Here is a 17,161-nt window from a genome sequence, read left to right as displayed (position 1 = left end):
ATGCCAAAAGCAATCTAAAGTTGCTCCTACCCAGATCACACAGAATGTCAGGCACCTGGGAGTCTTCTTCAGTCAGGAATTTCATGAATAACTGCACAGCCATCCGTGATGTCCTCATGAGAGATAACAGAGCACAGGAGAGCAGTGCAGGATCCATCCCTTCTCACAAAGATGCCAGAGTGCACAACAAACAAGGGCTGTTGCAAAAATGCCATGAAAGAAAGCCCATGGAATGCTGGGACAGAAAGCAATGCATCATGGGACCTTGAGCCTGGTCCCAAGATCAGCCACGATCCGCTTCGCCTTCCCACAACACCTAGCGACAGAAGGTGTTGAACTGGACTGTGGGATAGGTACTGTGACAGGGTTGGGCCAGATGGCTATAGGAGAGTAATAGAAGGCAGATATATTAGCCCCAGGCTAAGTAGGTCCCTTTTCCCTGGGTAAGGTAACAGGGAAGGTTTTTTTGTTTGTTTGTTTTTTTTTTTTGAAACAGAAAGAAAGTTTATTGGTAACGCTTACAGAATTACCAAAAAAACAAAACAACTATGCAACAAAATAACGCAATCAGAAGGTACAACACAGCAGCTTTCAGGAGGGAGAAGTGTTCAGGCTAGCCTGGGCCCAGAGCGGGGGGGCTTCCTCGACACTCGTGGTCTTCCACCCTCCTGAGTTACCTGGTGGCCTAGAGCGGGGGGGCTTCCTCGACACTCGTGGTCTTCCACCCCCTCGAGTTACCTAGTGCCGCGCCCAGTGTCACCGATCCTCCCTCTCCTGAGAGTGCCCGGTAAAATGGGCACGGCTGCGGGGTGGTCGGTTTAGGGAGGGGGGGGGTAGACACCCATGTATTATAGAACCCCTCCTAGATGACAGGAATGATGGTATCCCCAGCAGCGACGGCTGGGGCTGGCGTCTCTCGCTCTTACCCTCAATCAAAGGGTCAGACGGAGGGAACCGGACGGGGTCACCGAGCAGAGAACCCCAGACAGCGCCCACCGCTCCTCGAATGCTTCAAGAGAGTCGGTGGATGTCGCCCAGAGGAACTCCGCCCGGATACGTGAATGTACTGAGGATCGGAAAACGGCCCCACAATCGCAGGACGTTTCGTGGGCCAACCTCCTCTCTCTGGTTTTATAAATGGCTGTTTTAGCCAAGGCTAGGAGGAGGTTGACCAGAAGATCCCGCGACTTTGTGGGGCCACGGATGGGAAGTGTATAGATAAAAAGGTGGGGGGAAAAATGAAGCCAGAAGCGTAATAGAATATTTGTGAGGAGCCGAAAAAGGGGCTGCAATCTGGCACACTCTAAATACACGTGCGCCAGGGTTTCCCTCACATTACAAAAAGGACAAGTGTCCGGAATGGGGGTAAACCGTGTCAAAAACACGCCCGTGCTCACAGCTCCGTGAAGGAGCCGCCAACTGATGTCCCCAACGGGCCTTGGGACCAAGGTGGAATACAGGCTGGCCCACCGAGGTTGCTCACCCTCCAAAGGTGGCAGGAGATCCCGCCACTTTGTATCGGGGCGGGACACCAGGGTGTGGGCGTGAAGGGTGTGAAGCGTAAGTGTATATAAGTATTTCCGTGAAGCAATTTGAAAGCTAACCGGCTGCAGTTCGTGCAGCCGGCTTGCAGTGAAAGGGTGAGGGATTTGTTGGGATCTACGGGGTGGGGGCCCGATGGAAAGGTCCGGCGGGCCTGGGGTAAGGGATGGGCGGGGTGCGCCCTCGCACAAGGCTCGGCTAACGTAAGCCCGAGCAGCGGGGGTCAAAGCGGCCTTCACCTCCTGAAGGACGCGCCGGGGGGTTCGGAGGCTGGAGAGCCCCATGCGCCGAGCAAGCATCAGGGGATCCAGCCAGTCTCTCCGGTCGTAGTCCAGGAGGTCTCCGACCCTCGTGACTTCTGCCAGGACCAACCTCTGGCGCACCGAGCGGGACTCCGCCACCTGCACACGGAGCTGGGGATTGTGTAGCAGGGGCTCCGTGAGGAGATCTGCTCCCACGGTGGCCGCCACGGACCTGGTTGTTAGAAACAATTTCCAGGCCCGGAGGAGGTCCTGGTAGAAGACCGGCAGCCCAGAGAGGTCTCGCGGAAAACCCCTCGGTGAAAGATAAAAGAGCTGCCGGTCATATCGAAACCCTTGGAAACGGCGCAGGAAGGCGTGCGCCAGTATGCTCCACGCCGAACTACGTGCACTATAAAAGAGCCTCTGCAGGGCCTGGAGGCGGAAAACGCGGACCTGAGTGTACAGACACTTCAGGCTCTGCCCTCCTTCCTTTAGGGGTAGATGAAGAACTCCAACAGGGACCCAGCGCATTCCTGACCAGAAGAACTCCAGAATCAATCTCCGGAGGTGGGTCAGGAAACCCGGGGCCGGGGCCAGGGTGTTGAGCCGGTACCAGAGCGTGGACAGGACTAGTTGGTTAAGCACCAGTGCTCTCCCTCGGAGGGAGAGACATCGGAGTAGCCTCGTCCATCTCCGGATCCGCTCTATCACCCCGCCCTCTAAATTTTGCCAGTTCTCCGGCGGGGAGGGATGCGTGGCGGAAAGGTAAACGCCGAGATAGAGCAGTGGACCCGCACTCCACCGGATGGTCTGAAGTGCGGGTGGGAGGGAGCTTACCTGCCGCCAGTCCCCCACCGCCAAGCCAGAGCTCTTGACCCAGTTGACTCGGGCGGAGGAGGCTGCCGAATAGATGGCTTGGCATGCCTCCACTCGCGCCAAGTCTCCCGGGTCCTGGACCACGAGGAGTACGTCATCGGCGTACGCCGACAGGACCAGCCGCAGCTCCGGCTCCCGCAGCACCAACCCTGTCATCCTCCTGCGGAGGAGACAGAGGAAAGGCTCGATCACCAGAGCGTACAACTGGCCCGAGAGGGGGCACCCCTGCCGCACTCCTCGCCCGAAGCTGACCGGTTCAGTCAGGGTCCAGTTGAGCCTAACCAAACACTCCGCGGAGGCATACAGCACCCGGAGAAAACTCACAAACTGAGGTCCAAATCCAAACGCCTGCAGAGTGCTCAGGAGGTACCCATGGTCTACTCTATCGAACGCCTTCTCCTGATCAAGAGACAGGAGGGCGAACGATAAACCATCTCTCCGCCCGAGTTCCAAAAGGTCTCGGACTAGAAAGAGGTTGTCGAAAATGCTGCGACCTGGGACAGTATAGGTCTGGTCTGGGTGGACCACGTCCGCCATCACGGACCCTAGCCGCAGCGAAATTGCTTTCGCTACAATTTTGTAATCCGTGCTAAGGAGTGAGACGGGACGCCAGTTTCGTAGATCGCGGAGGTCCCCCTTCTTCGGCAGCAAAGCGAGCACCGCTCGCCTGCATGACAGAGGGAGGACCCCGCTCTGCAAGGACTCAGCCCAGACGATGACTAGGTCTGGGCCGAGAATGTCCCAGAACGCGCGGTAAAACTCCACGGTCAGCCCGTCCATGCCCGGAGATTTATTGGTGGGCATGCGACGGAGGGCTTCCGAGAACTCGGCCAGGGTGAGAGGCAACTCTAGTCGGTCACGGTCGCCCACGCTGACCGTGGGGAGTTCCTCCCAGAGCACCTCACAAGCGTCAGGATCGGTCGGGTCCGGGGAGAAAAGGCTTGTGTAGAAGTCACGGGCCCTCCCACACATCTCCTCCGGATCCGTGAGGGGGGTACCGTCTTCTGCAAGAAGGCAGGTGACGTGTTTCTTGGCCCCCCTCGTTTTCTCCAGGGCATAGAAGAAGCGGGAGCCGCGGTCCATCTCCCGAAGGAGGCGGATGCGGGACCGAACAAAGGCACCTCGGGCCCGGTGGTCCTCAAGGGCCTGAAGCTCCTCCCGCTTCTCCCGGCACGCTCCGCAGAGGGACGGGTCCTCGGGATCGGCGGCCAGGCGCCTCTCCATCTCTAAGACCTCCCGTTCCAACTGCTCTATCGCCGCATTTCGCCGTCGGCTGGTGCCCCGACTGTAGTCACGGCAGAAGAGCTTGGCGCGCACCTTCCCGAGATCCCACCATCGCCGCACCGAGGGAAAGGCATGCCACTGCTCCCGCCAGGCCAGCCAAAACTCCCGGAAGGACATCACAAAGCTCTCGTCCTCCAACAGGCTGTTATTAAAGTGCCAATAGGCCGGCCCCGGTCTCTCTGCACGGAGGGAGACCGTTACAGTAACTAAATGATGATCAGAGAATGGGGCCGGCCGAACGGCGGAGGAGTGGGCTTGTGAAAGGTGGAAACGGGATAAATAAATACGGTCCAACCGAGAGTGGTGTGACCGATGGGCCTCCACCCGAACAAAGGTGAACGTGGAGGTGTCATCTGGGTGATGGTCACGCCAGACTTCCACTAGGGAGTGACGGTCAACTATCCCTTGGAGAATATTTGCAGCGGCCGGACTCGGTTCGGCCCCTGAGCGATCCCGTTCCTCGAGGGTGGTGTTAAAGTCCCCTCCCAGGACCAGGCACTCGTGCGAATCCAGGGTGCCGAGAAAGTCGGACACCTGCTGATAAAATTGTGGCCGCCTGGAGCTCATTTGCGGGGCATAAATATTGACAAAATTAACCACGAGCCACTCCATACGGACTCGAAGGTGCAGCACGTGGCCCGGCACGGCCTCATTAACCCCTAGCACCTCAGGCCATAGGTTGGGGGAGAACAGGGTTGCCACTCCAGCCTGCCAGGTCGCGAAGTGGCTAAAGTATACCCCGTCCCCCCACTCCAGCCGCCACCTGTCCTCGGCGGCCGGGTCCGTATGAGTCTCCTGCAGGAAAACTATAGAATACCTCCCTTCCCAAAGGTAAGAGAGCACCTGGGACCTGCGGAGAGCCATCCTACAGCCCCTGGTATTCAGGGTCGCAATAATAAGAGGCGTCATGCGGAGGGCTGGGGGGGTGGGGGCCTCGTATTGGCGGGGGGATTCAGGGCCCCCGGCGGGTTGCGCAGCAACCCATGACCCATCCCGTGGGTGAGTAGATCGTGTCGGAAGCTGCGGGCTCGCTCGTAGGCCGCAGCACCGCGCCTTCCTTGCCCCCTGCCTTCCTTTATAAGGGCCCTTGTGGCCTGGAGGATTTGATCAAAGTCCCCCCATAGCTGAAGAGCCAGCTGTGCTCTGTCGCGGGCGCCACGGGTGTGTTCTAGGAACTTCCGTAGCGCATGCCGCAGCTCATGGGGGGGTGGGGTTACAATTCCCGAGGTATTCCCTGATGGGACTCTTAATACAGCCTCGTGGTCCACTAAGGCAGGTAAACAGGGTGCGGACCACCGACGGGGCGTCTGACAGGCTGGGGTTATTAAATTCATTTCATGCCTTGGGGTAGAGGGGGATGGCAGGGGAAAAATTGCCACTCCTAATGGGTCGCGGCTAGAAAGTGCAAAGACTGCTCCCTGGGGGGAATCTGCAAAAGGCGGAAAGGAAATAACCCCAGGGGCGACATTAACATTACAGGAGGAGGGACTTTGGGCAGGGGCAGGGGTGGGGGCAGGGGCAGAGGTAAGGCTCTGGGGTGCAGGAGGCAAACAGCTAAAGGAAAGTGCCTCCTGAGCAGAGTCAAGGGTTAAGGGGTAAGGGAGGGGGCTCCCAATAATGCTAGATGCTGGCTCCATGGTGGTCTTGGCGGCCATGGCATCAGGTGGTGGACCACCTTCTGCAAAGTGCTCACCCGGGAAGACAATTAGGGGGAGGGAGCATGGGGAAAGGGAGGCTGGGGTAAGGCTGCCCAGCTCAAGGCCAGCCGGCAGCAAATCATCCCCTCCCTGGGTGACCGGGGTCAAATCTAGGGCCTCAATCTCCGCATACACGGGGGAGAGGCCAACTCCTGCCACCCCGGGGGCCTCTCCTCTAGGGCCCGCCTCAATGGCCACCTCAGGATCCGCGGGGGGTTCGGGTAGCGTCCAGGCAGAAGGGGCGTCCTCAGAAGTCTCGGAGGGGAGGGTCTCCCGTGGAGGGGGGATTCTGCCCTCCAATGCCAGTCCGTCTTCCCCTCCCGACACCAGCGGATGGATCCCGCTCACGGCCGTGGCGGGAGGCTCGATAGCAGTGCCTCCTTTCCTGGTCTTCCGGGGGGCTTCTGCGTCGGGTGGATGCAGCGGAGCTCGTGCCTTCCGCTTGCCTCGCTTCCCCTGGACTAGGGTCCAGACCTCCATAGCATCATCTGGGGGCTGGTTAGCAGGGGTCATGTCGGGGGGCGGGGGCAATGGTTTAGGGGTTCGGGGAGGTAGCGGTGGGGCAACATGAAGGGCGGGGGCTTCTCCTTGGGGAGGGCCCTCTCCTATACCCGATAATATCCTTGCCACACCCTCCTCCATGGGCTCTATTGGGTTGGTACTAGCAAGGGTGGAACTCCCTTGCTCGCCCGGGCGTTGTAGGGAAGGTATCTCCTGGGCCCGGACGGGAGCAGCAATGGGTCGAGTAGGAGGAGGGTTGGTTTCAGGTGCCGGGCAGCCAGGGGCGTCGGCAGCAACGGGGCCGATGTCCTGCCGGGTCTCGGGGGTTTCGGGGGCCCCTCCCCCCCGGGCCAAAGGGCAGTCTCTGCGGACATGCCCCGCTGAACGGCAGAGGTAGCACCGGGCCTCTCCGGTAGAATAAAAGACCCGATAGCGGGCTCCCTGGTAGGGGACTAGAAAGGACCCCTCAAGCGCCTCTTCGTCATGCGCTCCTGCCGGTGGTAGAAGCTGCACTTGCCGGCGGAACGAAAAAATGTGACGGAGGGTGGGGTCCTTGCAGCCCAACGGGAGAGGGCTGATGACAGAGACAAGTTTCCCCAGGGTGGAAAGAGCGGGTAACAGGGCAGCATTGGGTAAGAAGGGAGGAACGGAGGTAAGGACGAGGCGGACGCCCAGGTCTTCTAACGGTTCTAGGGGGACAAACACCCCCCCCACCGTCAGGCCCCTCTCTACCGCCTCCTGGGCGGCATCCTCCGAGGCTAAGAAGAAAACAACCTTCCCATACATCTTGGAGGCCGCCACAATAGCCGTGGGTCCTACCACCTTCGCCAACGCCTGCACGTATGTCTCCACGTGGGGCGAGGCGGGCACCAGGAGGCAACGGACGCCGTGCTTCCTGGTCAAGGCGGGGAAAGGGCCTCGGCCGCTGGTGATGGTGGCGGAGGCGGGGGGGGGGGCGAGATGACGAGGCGGCAGGTAGGGGAGAGCCCGCCGCCGCCCGGGCATACGTCCTGGGGGCCGGGGGAGGGGCAATCGCAGAGCTGGTGGAGGGAAACACAGGGAGGGGCGCCATGGTTGATGATGAGGCCGCAGCGGTGGGGGCAGCCCCTGCCATGGCGGGCTCAGTGGTTTTAGCGGGGCCCTTTCCTTTCCACCCGCCCTGGCCCTTCCGGCGAACCGGGGGGGGTTTCCTAGAATCTGGGTGGGCGGTGGGTGCAGCAGCAGCAGCAATCACCCTGGTGCCTCCTGCTACCGGTGCCCCAGCAGGGGGGGTGGCAAGTATCTTAGCAATAGTGGCAGGGGGGGGACCTTGGGGGTCGGGCAGAGGTGGTGGTGGGGAAGGGACAACTAATTTTGTAGAAGCAATCTCACCCCTCTCGTTCACCGCCATTGTGAGCAGGGAAAGACAGGGAGACACCGGAAGGAGGAGGGGGGGAGGGGAGAAAACGGAATAGCCCCTCCTTCCGCTAGATTGCAGACAGGAAAAGAAGGAATGCCGAGGGGGGGGACAAAATCGGGGTCCAGTAATAGGGGCAAGCTGTGGGATAAGCAATCCGGGGGGGTGGGGGTGCAGACCCACACACGTTTGTCCAAAGAGGCTCGGTTGGTCGGCTGTTGTGTCCGGTCCGGAAGGCAAAGTTCAAAGCGAACAGCTGGATCCGAAAGGAGATGGCAGATTGCCAGCAGGGACAGACGGCGGGGGGGCCGTGACAGTTGTAATAACGATGGGGGGGTAGGGGCACCGATGGATCGGGGGTGGGGGTCTCCACGCCACACCCCCTGTGCCGCCACAAACGCAAGTAATCACAGTCAAACTCCCCCCCACGAGAGTATAATTCAGAAAGTTACTCAATCTTACGGCCCTCTTCACGATAATTTATAGCTCCCTTGAATTATTTCTTCTGTCTGCTGAAATCTCCTTCTCCGGCTGTGTTGGCTGTGTTCCAAGGCCTTCGGCATGTTAAGAATGTTATAAAGTCCGAGCTGCTGGCAAGACGGCTGGGTCTGGGGGTTTCCACTCCCCCCCCCCCCGGACAGCAAATCGGCAATCTTCCCCCCCCTCCTCCGGGGGCTCAGCTGAGGCAAGTAGCTGCGCCCGAGAGCAGGCGTGGGGGGGGCGGGTGCTGGCGAAGGACGTAGACGGAAAAAAAAACCACAGAAAATGAAAAGAAAAACCAAAAAGCGTCTGACCCGGTCGGGGGGGGACTAAGGCAGGTGCAAAAAGTAAGAAAAATCCGGGCCAGGGGGCTTTAGGAAAGAATAGAAAGCAGATAGCTGAGGAGCAAGCAAAAGACGTTCCGTTTCCCAACAGGGAAGGTTCCAGAGCAATCAGGAACCTTCTGGAGACAATTAAGACAGGCTGATTAGAACACCTGCAGCCAATCAAGAAGCTGCTAGAATCAATTAAGGCAGGCTAATCAGGGCACCTGGGTTTTAAAAAGGAGCTCACTTCAGTTTGTGGTGCACGTGTGAGGAGCTGGGAGCACGAGGCACTAGGAGCCGAGAGTGAGAACGCGGACTGTTGGAGGACTGAGGAGTACAAGCATTATCAGACACCAGGAGGAAGGTCCTATGGTGAGGATAAAGAAGGTGTTGGGAGGAGGCCATGGGGAAGTAGCCCAGGGAGTTGTAGCTGTTGCACAGCTGTTCCAGGACGCACTCTAGACAGCTGCATTCCACAGGGCCCTGGGCTGGAACCCGGAGTAGATAGCGGGCCTGGGTTACCCCCAAATCCTCCCAACTCCTGGTCAGACACAGGAGGAGTTGAGCTGGACTGTGGGTTCAGAAAAACAGCCAAGCTGAGGGCTGCTGTGAAGCTCCAAGGAGAGCAAATCCACCAATAAGTGCAAGACCCACCAAGGTAGAGCAGGAACTTTGTCACAGTACCCACTGTGCATTACTCACACTGTCGATGATAGTGCCCCCACTGTGGACATGCTCTGCCAACAAAGGGAGTGAGTGTGAACATGACATTCTGATTTTTATTATGTCGATTTGAGTGTCAACATCACTTTTGTTGACAAAACTTTGTTGTGTAGTCAAGGCCTTAGCAATCGGAAAAGGATCTTCAGAGTTTAGAAAACTATTTGTGGTTTAACTGCTTGGGAAGCTAAAGGGACTCAGCTGACAGCTCACAGAAACTATTCAATAGCTGGCAGCACACAAGACCTTCCCTTCCCTAGTCTGGCTGGAGGAAATGGGAAGCTCTCAGCTATTGAAAGCATTGAGTCTTTACTTAGTCTCCATATAGATGTTAAGGTCAGAAAGGACCATCGTGATCATCTAGTCTGACCACCTGCGCATTGCAGGCCACAGAACCTCACCCATCCACTCCTGTCATAGACCCCTAACCTCTGGCTGAGTTACTGAAGTCCTCAAACCATGATTTAAAGACTTTAAGTTATAGAGAATCCACTATTTACAGTAGATGAGTTAAAGTAAGTTTGAACACACCTTGAGATCCATTTTTAAAGTCTCTGTGTGGAAATTGTGGCTCCTTTAGAATGTTTGGTAGTGGACACAAAGTGCTTCAGGGATTTTCTGAAAGGCTTAGTTCTATCGAGGTAGAATGCTAGTGCAGGTCTAACATCCAGGATATGCAATACTGAGGTCTGTGTGCTCTTGTGAACTTTGGGAAAGAATACAGGAAGGTGTTGTCTGGACTGGTGATCCGCTAGGTCACTCCTATCCTTGACTCTGGGAGTCAGTCTTACCCTGCTCTGCTCTGAGAGCCCCCACTTCTGGGCTGTTCACACACAGCCTCTGGCATGTAAGCTGCTCCCAACTACTTGCAACTGAATGACACTAGCCAATATCTCCAGTCCCAGACACAACCCTAGGAATCTCTGTCTTGCAGTGTTCAGTTATGCCCACTGGATGTTGCAAACTTGTACAAGTTCATCAATTTAACAAAGAAATTGATATGTACCAGGCTTGTTATCCCAAGGGGAGTCTGACACATTTTAAACCAAACACACTGCTTCAGGTAGAACAAACAAATTTATTAACTGTAAAGATAGATTTTAAGTGAGTATAAGTCATAACATAACAAGTCAGATTTGGTCAAATGAAATAAAAGCAAAATGCATTCTAAGCTGATCTTAACACTTTCAATGCCCTTACAAATTCAGATGCTTCTCACCACAGAAGCTGGCGGCTCTTCAGCCGGGCTCTCCCCTTTGATCAGCGCTTCAGTCACTTGGTGTGTTGGGGTCTGTAGATGTGGGTAGGAGAGAGAGGAAGAGCATGGAAAACATCTCTTCCTTTTATCATCTCTGTAATGCTGCGAGACTCACCCCTGTGGCACCTCCTGCTTGTCTCTCAGGGAATTAGCTCTTCTAGCCTCCAGAGCACCCTCTGCAGGCCAGTGTCTCGCTGCCGCTGGCCCTTGTGTTCCTCCTGGACCCCGGTGCCCCTTTCCCTGGGGTGCTGCCCCTGGCAGTGCCCCCACAGATCTGGGTCTGCCCCTCCCAGGGGAACCCCCAACCCCCTATCCCCACCTTGCCTCAGGAGATGGCTACTGCCCAGTCACCATCTAGTCCCCGTTCACTGGAGCAGACTGCAGTATATAAGACACTTATCACAGGCAAGGGGGGTTTGGACCTGCTGCCTCTACTCGTGGGCTGCCCCCTGCAACTCCAGTACCCTTTTTGGCCTTACACTAGGCCTGCAGTCTGTGGGAGTTTCCAGGCTGGACCTCCCCAGCTCCTCTGGCCTTCCCCCCCAGCCCTGCTTCATCTGAGGTACGCTCCCCAGCAGCCAGACCCTGCTCCCTCTAAAGGCAGAGAGAGAGTCTGTCTGCTCCTGGCCCACTGCCCTCTTTTAAGGGCCAGCTGAGCCCTGATTGGGGCGTGGCTACAGCTGAGCCTGCTTCCCTCAATCAGCCTGGGAACTGCTTGATCCCAGCCACAGCCCTCTCCCAGGGCTGATTTCAAGCCCTTCAGGACAGGAGAGGGTGACCATCCCGCTACAATGTCCTTTCCTCCCTCTTGGCTTTGCCCCCCCCTTCAGAGTCAGGTGGATCAAACTGTGAGTGTCTGTCCAACACTGATATGGCATCTCAACATGCCATCAGCGCTTAAAGCCTGATGAACCAGGCATAACTGAAAAGACACCAGTTCACTCCAAGGATGATCTTAGCTAGTCTCTGAAAAATAAAAGGTGTTTTGTTTTTTTGTAACTAGGAAAGAAAATGGGGAAAAGGGTAAGTAATCGAACTGATAAGTTAAAACTATGCTAAGTCAACTATTTTAATGCTAAACGAGCTAACTTTGTGACACTCCTGGGAGCTCCATCTCAGGCAGAGGATGGTTGAGAAGGAACTGAGGGGATCAAGTCACAGGTGTGCTAGATGAGGCACCAACGGCTCCGTGAGACAGGGACTGTACACGTGTGACCTGGACGGGCACTGGTTTGGAAATTCTCTGATCAAATGCGCAGGGACGCACCAACCCCTGAAATGCAGCACCCACGGGGACATCACTAGAAGAAGAAATGTAGCTCTCTGCAGATGACTCCAGCAGGCCAATCCAGTCATCTAAAGATCCATATTGGTAGCTGTTTTTACCTTCTTGCCACCACCCTACATCAGGGCAAGCTGCTATTGCAAATCTCTTTGCAGTGCTTGTTACCCTACCAAGCAAAGGGAGTAATGCCCAACATCCAGCATGATATCTGATGCACATAAATACAGAGGAGCTGCTGTATGACCTTTATACAGCAAAGCACTTGCCAGCTACCTGCTGGCTCCTGACCCCTCCTGGGCTTGCACGGGTTTGGAGTTCCAATGTGTTCAGTAGGGATCCTTGTTTTTAAAAAAAAACCAAAATTCTCCAATAAAAAGACATAAAAATCCATGTTTTTCCATGATTAAAATGAAATGCTGAACTTTAGTTTCCCTAGCCACAATATATATAGGTATCAGTTGAATGCAATGTTTGATATATTTACAATTTTTAAGCAAGTTTGAAGACTGCCAGTGCTATCAATCATTATAATACAATTAATAGAACTGCATATGCCACATACTTCTGTGTCTGTCAGCCCCAGGTGGGAGCCCGGCTGCCCGGGACTGAGAGCCCGAGCTCTACTGCATGAGGCTTGGGCAGTCAGCCCTGGTTCGCTTAATATGGAGAGCTGGATAATGAAGGCTCAGATAAACTGGGTTCTACTCTGTATGTTTTTATTTTTTTCACAAAATGTAAAAACTAAAGATTCTCTGTAAAAACACAAATTCTGTATTTTTCCGCAGCAAACAGGTTTCTAGGATCCCTGGTGTTCAGCAAGGGCTTTGCAGCAGGCTTAATTTGTTGCAGTTTTAATTCTTGCCAGCTGGTTCCCCCGGCCTGCTCCTTAATCTGAGTGCAGGCCTGAGTGACACCTTCCTTCCAGCTCAGCTATTTGAGCCAAAGCCACCCTGATGCCTGTACCAGGGCACTGGCAGCTATGGACAGTAAAAGAAATAATCAGTCCTTACGCTTGGTTCACACTTTATGGTAATATAGCTTCCCTTTTGGTAAAGCTGGCAAACAGCAGCTGTTTGTTCTTCATGTCAGAAGACAGGCTACAGTCTTGCAAGGATAAAGAGGGGCCCCTTTCTCATGCTCCCTGCACACAACAGGTGGGTTTTCAAGAGGGGAGGGAGGCCAGGGAAAAGACTACACTTGTTTGGGTTTTGTCTCCCCACGCCCAGCAACTCTGAAGGCCACACACGTTTTACCAAATACTAGGATACTGAGAGGCACAACCCCATTGACCGGATGCTCTGACACCAGTATAAAGTTGCTTATATCAGTATTTCTTCTTTCTACACAGGAAGGAGAATAAGCTAGTCTGCTATGACACCTTTACCTCAGTATAACTGTGTCCATTATAGGGGTTGGGCTGGTATTTTCTAACGGGAATAGCTATACTGCTACAAAAGCTGGAGAGTCAGTGCTCCTGTTCTGCTGACTCAGGATTTGGTTTCAACATCCACATAGAACATTCTACCAGCCATCTGCTTTGGCACTAAGCCCTGTCATAAATATAAAGGGAAGGGTAATCACCTTTCTGTATACAGTGCTATAAAATCCCTCCTGGCCAGAGGCAAAATCTTTTCACCTGTAAAGGGTTAAGAAGCTAAGGTAACCTTGCTGGCACCTGACCCAAAATGACCAATGAGGGAACAAGATACTTTCAAATCTGGAGGGGGGGGGAAAGGCTTTTGTCTGTCTGTGTGATACCTTTGCCGGCAACAGATCAAGGATGCAAGCCCTCCAACTCCTGTAAAGTTAGTAAGTAATCTAGCTAGAAAATGCATAAGGTTTTCTTTGTTTTGGCTTGTAAATTCACTGTGCTGGAGGGAATGTGTATTCCTGTTTTTGTGTCTTTTTGTAATTTAAGGTTTTGCCTAGAAGGATTCTCTATGTTTTGAATCTGATTACCCTGTAAAGTATTTACCATCCTGATTTTACAGAGGTGATTCTTTTACCTTTTCTTTAAATAAAATTCTTCTTTTAAGAACTTGATTGATTTTTCATTGTTCTTAAGATCCAAGGGTTTGGGTCTGTGTTCACCTGTACCAATTGGTGAGGATATTATTATCAAGCCTTCCCCAGGAAAGGGGGTGTAGGGTTTGGGGGAATATTTTGGGGGAATAGGACTCCAAGTGGTCCTTTCCCTGTTCCTTGTCTAAATCACTTGGTGGTGGCAGCATACTGTTCAAGAACAAGGCAAAGTTTGTGCCTTGGGAAAGTATTTAACCTAAGATGGTAAAAATAAGCTTAGGGGGTCTTTCATGCAGGTCCCCACATCTGTACCCCAGAGTTCAGAGGGGGGAAGGAACCTTGACAAGCCCCCATTTGGTTTTGATGTATACTTTCAAAATGCTCTTGGGATGAATTTGGCAAGTTGGGAAGGTACTGGAATTGAGTGTTTCCGTTAAATCAAATTACCTACCTCCTTCTCCTCCTCCCCCTCAAAAAATACAGGTCCATGGGGGAACCCTAAATTCAGATATGAAGTTGCTGAAGTGCTAACCACAAACAGGTTTATTCTCCCTTCAGTGCAAAACTCCCAATAGCAGCCTGGAGATAATAGATATGTGTAAACAGCCTGAAGCCATAACACTGTACTGTGAGTGGGACTTTGCTTAGCCCATGCAACCAAGCTGTATTGATTTGGGAAGGGGACTGTCTTTCCTGCTGAGTCACTACTGCATATATGCCCCAGCAGGATTCTTACAGGTCTGGTGCTGATGCAGCTACTGTATTTCAAACAGAAATACTGACCCCTTGGAAGAGACCTCAGGACGTGTTTTGTAAAAACAGGAGTGTTGGCAACAGTGTCCTGGCCAAATTCAAACTGGGATCACTTCTCCCCTCCTTCCACTTCCCATGGAGCAGGGCAGTGGTTCTCCACCTGTAATACGAGTTGGTTTAAAGTATAGTATTAGAAAAAACTCAATTCTGACACTGACAGATTATGAAGGTGATTTAACCAAAACTTTCTGAGTTTTAGATGTAAGAGGTTTCATTGTGAAGTGTGAGAGTAGCCTTCGCTCATTCTCAAGGGCTGCAGAGTGTGCTGCTGAAAGAGCTGTTGCATTTCATTTTGGTGGTGAATGAAGGGACACCGATCCCTTATGTTTGTAAAATGCTTTAGGTCCAAGCTGCTCTCTCAACGTAAGATTAACAGAAAAATTCAACTGGCTTAGTCTGGTGCTGATCGAAATACTGATATCCACACGTATCCAAAAAAGGCCAAATAAAGAATTTGAAAAACAGCTAGCCAAAGACTCAAAAAGTAATAGCAGACATTTTAAAGTACATCAGAAGCAGGCAGCCTGCTAAACAACCAGTGGGGCCACTGGACAATCGAGATGCTAAAGGAGCACTCAAGGACAATAAGGCCATTGCGGAGAAACGAAATGAATTCTTTGCATCGGTCTGCACAGCTGAGGATATGAGGGAGATTCCCAAACCTGAACCATTCTTTTTAGGTGACAAATCTGAGGAACTGTCCCAGATTGAGGTGTCATTAGAGGAGGTTTTGGAACAAATTGATAAACTAAACAGCAATAAGTCACCAGGACCAGATGGTATTCATCCAAGAGTTCTGAAGGAACTCATATATGAAATTGAAGAACTACTAACTGTAGTTTGCAAAAAGAAAAGGAGTACTTGTGGCACCTTAGAGACTAACAAATTTATTTGAGCATAAGCTTTCGTGAGCTACAGCTGAAGTGAGCTGCTTCACGACTGCTACTCTGATAACTGTAGTTTGTAACCTATCATTTAAATCAGCTTCTGTACCAAATGACTGGAGGCTAGCTAATGTGATGCCAATTTTTAAAAAGGGCTCCAGAGGTGATCCCAGCAATTACAGATCGGTAAGCCTGACTTCAGTACCAGGCAAACTTGTTAAAACTATAGTAAAGAACAAAAAACTGTCAGGCAAGTAGATGAACATAATTTGTTGAGGGTGAGTCAACATGGTTTTTGTAAAGGGAAATCATGCCTCACCAATCTACTAGAATTCTTTGAGGGGGTCAACAAGCACGTGGCCAAGGGGGATCCAGTGGATATAGCATACTTAGCTTTTCAGAAAGCCTTTGACAAGATCCCTCACCAAAGGCTTTTAAGCAAAGTAAGCTGTCATGGGATAAAATGGAATCTCATGGATTGGTAACTGGCTAAAAGATAGGAAACAAAGGGTAGCAATCATAGAATATCAGGATTGGAAGCGACCTCAGGAGGTCATCTAGTCCAACTCCCTGCTTAAAGCAGGCACAATCCCCAATTTTTGCCCCAGATCCCTAAATGGCCCCCTCAAGGACTGAACTCACAACCCTGGCTTTAGCAGGCCAATGGTCAAACCACTGAGCTATCCCTCCCTCCAGAATAAATGGTCAGTTTTCAGAATGGAGAGAGGTAACTAGTGGTGTCCCCCAGGGGTCTGTACTGGGACCTGTCCTATTTAACATATTCATAAATGATCTGGAAAAAGGAGTAAACAGTGAGGTGGCAAAATTTGCACATGATATACAACTATTCAATATAGTTAAGTCACAGGCAGATTGCGAAGAGCTGCAAAAGGATTTCTCAAAACTGGGTGACTGGGCAACAAATGGCAGATGAAATTTAATGTTGATAAATGCAAATTAATGCATATTGTAAAACATAATCCCAAGTAGACATATAAAATGATAGCATCTAATTTAGATGCTATCAGTCAAGAAAGAGACCTTGGAATCATTGTGGATAGTTCTCTGAAAACATCCACTCAATGTGCAGTGGCAGTCAAAAAAGAGCAAACAGAAAGTTGGGAATCATTAAGAAAGGGATAGATAATAAGACAGAAAATATCATATTGCCTCTATATAAATCCATGGTATGCCCACATCTTGAATACTGCATGCAGCTGTGGTTGCCCCGTTTCAAAAAAGATATATTGGAATTGGAAAAGGTTCAGAAAAAGGCAACAAAAATGATCAAGGGTATAGAATGGCTTCCATATGAGGAGAGATTAATAAGACTGGGACTTTTCAGTGTGGAAAAGAAATGACTAAGGGGGGATATGATAGAGGTCTATAAAATCATGACTGGTGTGGAGAAAGTAGATAAGGAAGTGTTATTTACTCCTTCTCATAACACAAGAACTAGGGGTCACCCAATGAAATTAATAGGTAGCAGATTTAAAACAAACAAAAGGAAGTATTTCTTCACACAACACACAATCAACCTGTGGAACTCCTTGCCAGAGAATGTTGTGAAGGCCAAGAGTACAACAGGGTTCAAAAAAGACTAGGTAAGTGCATGGAGGATAGGTCCATCAATGGCTTTTAGCCAGGATGGACAGGGATGGTGTCCTGTTTACCAGAAGCTGGGAATGGGCGACAGGGAATGGATCACTTGATGATTACCTGTTCTGTTCATTCCCTCTGGCGCACCTGGCATTGGCCACTGTCAGAAGACATGATACTGGGCTAGATGGACCTTTAGTCTGACCCAGGATGGCCATTCTTATGTAGGGCTACCA

Source organism: Caretta caretta, chromosome 7 (genome assembly GCF_965140235.1).
Source record: "Caretta caretta isolate rCarCar2 chromosome 7, rCarCar1.hap1, whole genome shotgun sequence".
NCBI lineage: Eukaryota > Metazoa > Chordata > Testudines > Cheloniidae > Caretta > Caretta caretta.
The sequence above is the reverse complement of the archived record's forward strand: the minus strand, read 5'-3'. Positions refer to the sequence as shown.